The sequence below is a fragment of the Humulus lupulus genome, chromosome X (genome assembly GCF_963169125.1).
Source record: "Humulus lupulus chromosome X, drHumLupu1.1, whole genome shotgun sequence".
Lineage (NCBI taxonomy): Eukaryota > Viridiplantae > Streptophyta > Magnoliopsida > Rosales > Cannabaceae > Humulus > Humulus lupulus.
In genome coordinates this window covers 244312655-244319282 of record NC_084802.1, presented here as the reverse complement: position 1 = coordinate 244319282, position 6628 = coordinate 244312655, and positions in this window count along the sequence as shown.

Sequence of the window (6628 nt, the reverse complement as noted above, 5' to 3'; positions counted from 1 at the left end):
ACCTACACAAGTACTATCAATAAACAATTCTTATTAAAGAGTTGGCTTGTATTAATTTTACTTTTTACAAGTTATGAAAATGGGTTGGTCATTTTATGTGACCAATCGCTTATAAGTGTAAGATCTTATTGATCACTCGTACAGACACATTTTGTCCATTTATTACGAGAAATATAAGGGTTTGTGCGCAGCCAGTCATTCTTGCCAATTATTGTATTTATTACAAGTATTTGCTCATTACGTGTGTTGTTTTGCTGTATTATCGTTTTAATTATTTACTCCGAGTAGTAATGTTCAAACAGGTTTTGTTCAAGGCAAGTGACTAAGGACCTAAATCTCCTCAATCACTTGGGGGGCATATAAGGCATCTAGTAAGCAAGGCATATCGAGAGGTATGCAAACACATGAGCAAAATAAGTGAAAGCATGCTAGGGTACTTAGAGTATTTTTCAAAATTTTGTATTTTGTTAAATCAAACCAAAGTACTATGCTAAGTTCGGTCATGCGAACAGATGTTATAATAAAAGACAAATATTATAATATCAAAAGGAATCCCTTTACACCGCGAGCAGTAACTGCTCAGATGTAATTGTTTATTAAAAGGAAAAAGTAGCTGCCCACGCAGCAATAAAAATTATATTGTCTTTACATCATGACCCATAGGTCGTATATTTAAAAGATAAAAGGATAAAAGAAAAATATCAAGACTATGAAGTAGGAGGATCTTGAGGGGTGTCCTGGTCGATGACAGTTGTAGCTTCATTGTCCGCCTCGTCCACGCCAGTGGCCAAAGAGATTTCGAGCGAGGTAGGTATCCTTGCTCTCTCTTCTTCCGCCAAGCGAGCAGCGCAGTGGGAAACCTCATCATGCCTTGTGCGCTCAGGAAGATAGCTGAAGTTGGCCTCGTGGTTGTGTTTCCAGAAGTCATATAAACACTTAACCGTGGCATTCCTGTACCTCTCCAAATTGTTGGTGTTGGCTCTTTCAAGCTCCTCGATCCGGCCTTCCAGCTTTGTAGTCTCCTGTTTGCTCGCGATCAGGTCCTCCTCGAGTTTTTTAGCCTCACGGTAGTTAACACGGTTAGACTCCTTGAACTGGTCTCTTTGCTCGACGGCCTTGTCCAGCGCAGTCTGCTTCTCCCTTAACTCCTCAGCCAGCTTTTCCTTCTCGTCGAGCAATGCTGCATTTGTCTTCTGGGCCGCCTCAAGTTGTTCAGCATATTTTGCTTCGGTATCTTTAAGTTCTTCAGCATGCCATTGCTCGGAGGTTTTGGACTGTTCGGTGATAGCTCCCGAGCGAAGATGGTCAGCAGTCATGATTAGCATTGCCTGCGATTAGCATGAAAGTTAAATTGACTGATAAATAAAAGGACTTAGTCTCGACAGAAGAAAAAAAAAAGACAATTTACACTTGCGAGCTCGTTTAAAGCACGGTTAAGATCTGGTCGACGTCCATCATCTCTATCCCAGCCATCGCTTCTCGGCAATGTTCGTGCTTCAAAATATTTGCCATCCTGTCCTTGGTTGATCATAGGGCACGGCTCGATATGTCGCCCCCTGTGGAAGCAGGGGCAGCCTGCTGTGTCTGGGCAGCTGGGGCTGGTGGGGAAGGTGTCGATTCGACTGGAGAAGGTGGAGATTGCTGCTCAAGGGGAGAAGCAGGTGGTGTGGCATTTGTTGAGGGTACGTCTGCTGGAGGGTCTGCAGTACGAGATTTCTTGGCCGGAGGTGCTTTACTGCTTTCCCCTTGATGCCGCCTGCTCACTTTCTTCTTGCTCGCAGGAGCTTCAGGAACCTCGGGAGCACAGTACATGTCGAACACATTTTCAGAATCCATGTCTGCAAGAAAGCAAATACACAAACAGTGAGACAGTACAAACGACTGAGTATGTTGTGTCAGGAAAAGAAACAAAGAAAATCGTAAGTAAAATACCCGAGCTATCATTACTGGTCGCTACATTATATACTTTGCTAGTGTTACACTCACTCTCTGGCATGAAGAAGTCTGAATCTAAAGTAGGAGGATATCTAAAATTGCCATCCCCATCAAAGATGTGACAGGGAATTGGTAGGCTATCTAAAAACGTAAAATCAGTACCGTTCTCTTCCGACGACTCAAGAATAGGCTCTGTGTCCTTCTTCTTTCCCTTCCCTGGAGAGGCCGGTGCAGCAGTAGGTCGGGGGGCACCAATTGGCTCGTTAATGGTCACCTCAGTTGCCCTCCTCGGAGGAGGTTGTAACACATCTGGCTGTTGTTCGGGGACTTCAGTGCCAATAGCACTCCCCGCTGTAGATTCCCTCACATCCTGGTGAGGAGCCAAAAGGCCGAGCAGTCTCATATTAGCCTCTGTGACCAGCTGTTTGACACTTTTCTCTATGTCGGTCATGCTAGCCAGGAGGGCAGATCGGATCACCATGTCCGAAGTAGGGTCTGGTCACAACCATGGGCCTGAAACGCACTAAATTTCTAAGGGAAATGCAGCAAAAAATTAAAGAAAAATAAACAACCCGTGGTACACAGACTTTACCTCCTTGTGTGGAGGCCAAGTTGTTCGCGGCCATGTCAGTCGTCAGAAAGTACTCCAGATGGTACTTCCCCATGTTCGAGATAAAAGTAGTATCAGTCAGGAAAGTGCGACCTGTTTCCTGGTGACAGAAGTGGAAGAACCCCGTATTTTCCTAGTTGGGGTTGGATTTTAGGTCAAACAAGTAGCTGACCTCATGTGGCGTGGGGATGGACCATTTCTTATGGCTATAGAGGATATAGAGTGCAGAAAGCATTCTATATCCATTGGGAGTTATTTGAAAAGGAGCGACCCCGAAATAATTGGCGACTCCCTGTAAGAAAGGATGAAGAGGCAGGATCGCTCCTGCCTCGATGTGGTACCTCGACCAGGCATTGAAAGCGCCTCCAGGTAAGTTCGCCCGTTGGTCATTGGTGGGTTGGACTAGAGTCACCCCAGGAAGTCCATATTTTTTTAATGTTATTTGCAATCATCCTAATCGTAACTCGGCTAGGAGGGCCGACGTACCATTCAACATCTGGTTGAATGGCATGTAACACCCTAACTCCAGGGACCGTTACGGTGTGCCTTGTAAACAGTGCTAAACTCGCTAATCGAGTCATTTGGACAAAATCGTGTAACTAAGTATGATTAGCGATTTAGGGATTAAAATTTTTGGTTAAGATGTAACGTTTCACTAGAATGTTTAATATATACATTGGGATCCCAAAATATATTTCAGAGTCTACTACAAGAAAATATTTACAACAGGCCGATCTAAGCGGCAAAACAGGGTTTAACCCTAGTTCCCCTTCAAACCTCGGCCGTGGTGGACGAGCAGTTGCATATGTACACATCATCACCTAAGCTCTCCAACTCAAGGATGGTCCAACTTTCTTTTGCCTTTACCTGCACCACATAGCACCCGTGAGACGAAGCCCAGCAAGAAAACTTAATATGCTCATGAACAGTTATAACATGTCATCGGATCATAAGGCACACACCCTACTCCAACAGGCAACAGATCCACATAATGTTGAGTATAACACATCAACCAATGATCATAATAATCATCCAGGACTCTTAGCCCCAGAAAATAGGTGACAGTCGCAACAGTCACAAACGTGGGTACAGCCCCCTCTAGCCATGTGACGTTAGGGTCACTCGAGCTTAACTGATAAGAGAACCTTTCATAAGTTTGAACATGATAGGTGTATGATGATTAGTCACCAACATAACCTTCCCCATGACTTACAGTCATAACCCTGGAACAGCGTTCCCTAGCCATGTGACAAACAGTCACCGGGGCCATATGCCCTGGCTCTGAATAACTAGTCTCAGACTAGCCAAGCACTTATAAGTTCATCGACCTTAGGGTCGGTCCAGCGTTAATACCCCATATGAGTCATTCTTTTCTAATATCGATTAGATCTAATCTTCATTTGGATCGGCGTTCATGACGCTATGCCATTTCTGACTCTTAGGTCAGTAAAACACGACCAGTGTTCAACCCATTGTGAACTTGACTAGTAAATCACAGCTTCACAGATGGATCTAACACCATTGCCGATTCTGACTAATAAGTCAGTGCCACACACAAGTAAGCCATGCCACCAAACATATATCACATATCCAATATCCATAAACAAGGCATTCAGCATGCTTACTTAACAAGTACTAGTGCAATTAGGACCATGCACGAACACAGAGGCTCAAGCTTTGAACAATACCATACTCAGTATATAAAGCATGTCCTAATCACATGTTTCTCGTGCATCATATGCATCATAATTAACAATCCAACATGCACCAAGAATATCCATGCATGTCACATATACACAGGGTGCAGTTTTCTTACCTCAGGTTCGACCAAGAACTAGTAAAAGAACAACCCTTGAGAACGACCAATCCTTTGATCCTTTAGCGGTCACCTAGTCATAACCAAATATGGAATCCTATCAATAAAATAAATCATAAAAAGGTTTACAATCTAAAACCTCAATCCCGGGATCCATCCCACACTCTCGGGACTCTCAATCTACCCAAACAGGGTAAAGGAACCAACCCCCGAGCCCTAAATATGCTTGCTGGAAAATACACTAGCGCTGGGGCGCTGCCCCAAAGTCAAAGAACCCCAGAATCAGCCCTGCCTAGCGCTGGGGCGCCAGGAATGGCGCTGGGGCGCCATCAGCAGACCAGAAACTTCTCTGGTCTTCTCCCCTGCGATTTCCCTTGAAAAACAAACCTCCAAACCAATCCCAAACATCATCAAAACATCAAACTCAACCCAAAACCTCATCTACACCACACCCTCATCAAAACCCAAGTAACCAAACTCAAGAACTTCCATTAATTCTCAACTAACACATCAAAATTCTCAACTGAAAACTTAATAGAAAAACAGGGTATATAAGATTTTCATGACTGAATTTCCTTACCTCAAGCTTGATCTAAACCCCCTTCAATGATTGAACCAAAGTCCTAAGCCCCCACCTTTGATCTCCTAGCTTGATACCTCAAGTTGGCTCTCAAAAATTAAAAGGAAGATGAAGGAGAAATGGTGTACGGGAAGGAGAGAAGCAATGAAGATGAGGATGCTCTGTTTTCTCTAACATTTTCTATAGCTTTATAACCACAAAGGCTGATATATATCTTAGGGGTGAAAAGACCATTTTTCCCCTAGGTCAAATAAAGGCTTCTAAAGACTCCCAAGGGTAAAATCGTCCTTTCCCGCCTATCTCATTAATTATAATTAACACCATCCAATTCCGATTATTCTAAATATTCCCAAATACCAATAATTCACATCTCGTTACCCTTTAATTCTCGGCAACGTTCTAATCACCCAAATTACCCCGAGACTCACTCTGTGCCCCGAACTTAATCCCGTTATGACTAGACCGAGAACTTGCATTCCATGATCGTCTCATGCCGAATAGCTCGAACAAATCCACATGTAATGTGGTATTATTTATAATTCATCCACATGCATGAAAATACACAATCACGCCCTCAACGGGCCAAATTACCAAAATGCCCTTACAATTAAAAATGAACCCATATGCATGCATTTACCATCATATAATAATATAATTCACATTAACATGCATATAATCATTTAATATCATAATAAATCAATTATGGCCCTCCCGGCCTCCTAATTAAGGTCCTAAACCTTATTAGGAAATTTGGGGCATTACATGGCATTTCGAAGTTGAGCGTGAGTTTAGATGCTAGGGTTGGGGATATTTCTTTCTTGACCGTTGGTCGAGGGAATTTCTGCTTGGGGGGCAGGCTGGTTTGCAGAAGGTTTTTGTGTTTTCTTTTTCTGGGCAGTTGATTTTACTCTACCCATGGCTGGAGGGTTTGAGTGAGTTCTACTAGGTGGAATACAAGAATAAGGGATGTCCGGAATGAGTAACGATGGTTGTTCTTCGTCCACGATTAGTTGCGCAAGCAGGTCGTCGCCAATTGGTCTCTCACCTCCCCATGGATCTTGCATCAAAATCTGCTAACAAAAGAGGGGAGATGAGAACTTACTCTAAAAAACTTGTGTTGAATGTGAGAATAACGTTGCTCGTGTATAAAAGTTAAGATTTTATACGACTAGCAGCATTCTAGCAAAAATACTAAGTTTTATACGAGCAGTTTGAAAAACAGATTGAAAAGCGGAAGTAAAAAGTTTTTCAGAGAAAACTTTTTCAACTCCGAAAGGGCGGGAAAAACCTAGTTTTTCAGCTAGCTTAAAAATCGAATTTTTACTTCGATTTTACGCCCTAAATCTACGGTCTCAACTACCAAACTAGCTCCTAACTCCTATACAACACTATTTCACTTTCTTATCAAGCGTCGATCAACATGCCCATTACCCCAAAAACAGTTTCAGTCAAGAACATAGATTTGAAAACATAAAAAACAGTTCTGCATGGCATATTAAACGTCAAAGGGGTTCGTAAAACTTACTTGGATGAAAAGAGGGGTCTGAAACACAAGTTTGAACGTCCGAACGGAGGATCCTTAGAACAGTGATGGAAGCTCCTCAAAAATTTTGGGCTCTGAAAAGTAGAGGTTCTTGGGAGTTCTTGACAAGAAAATGGCAAATGAAGAGTAAAAGGTAAGAATATG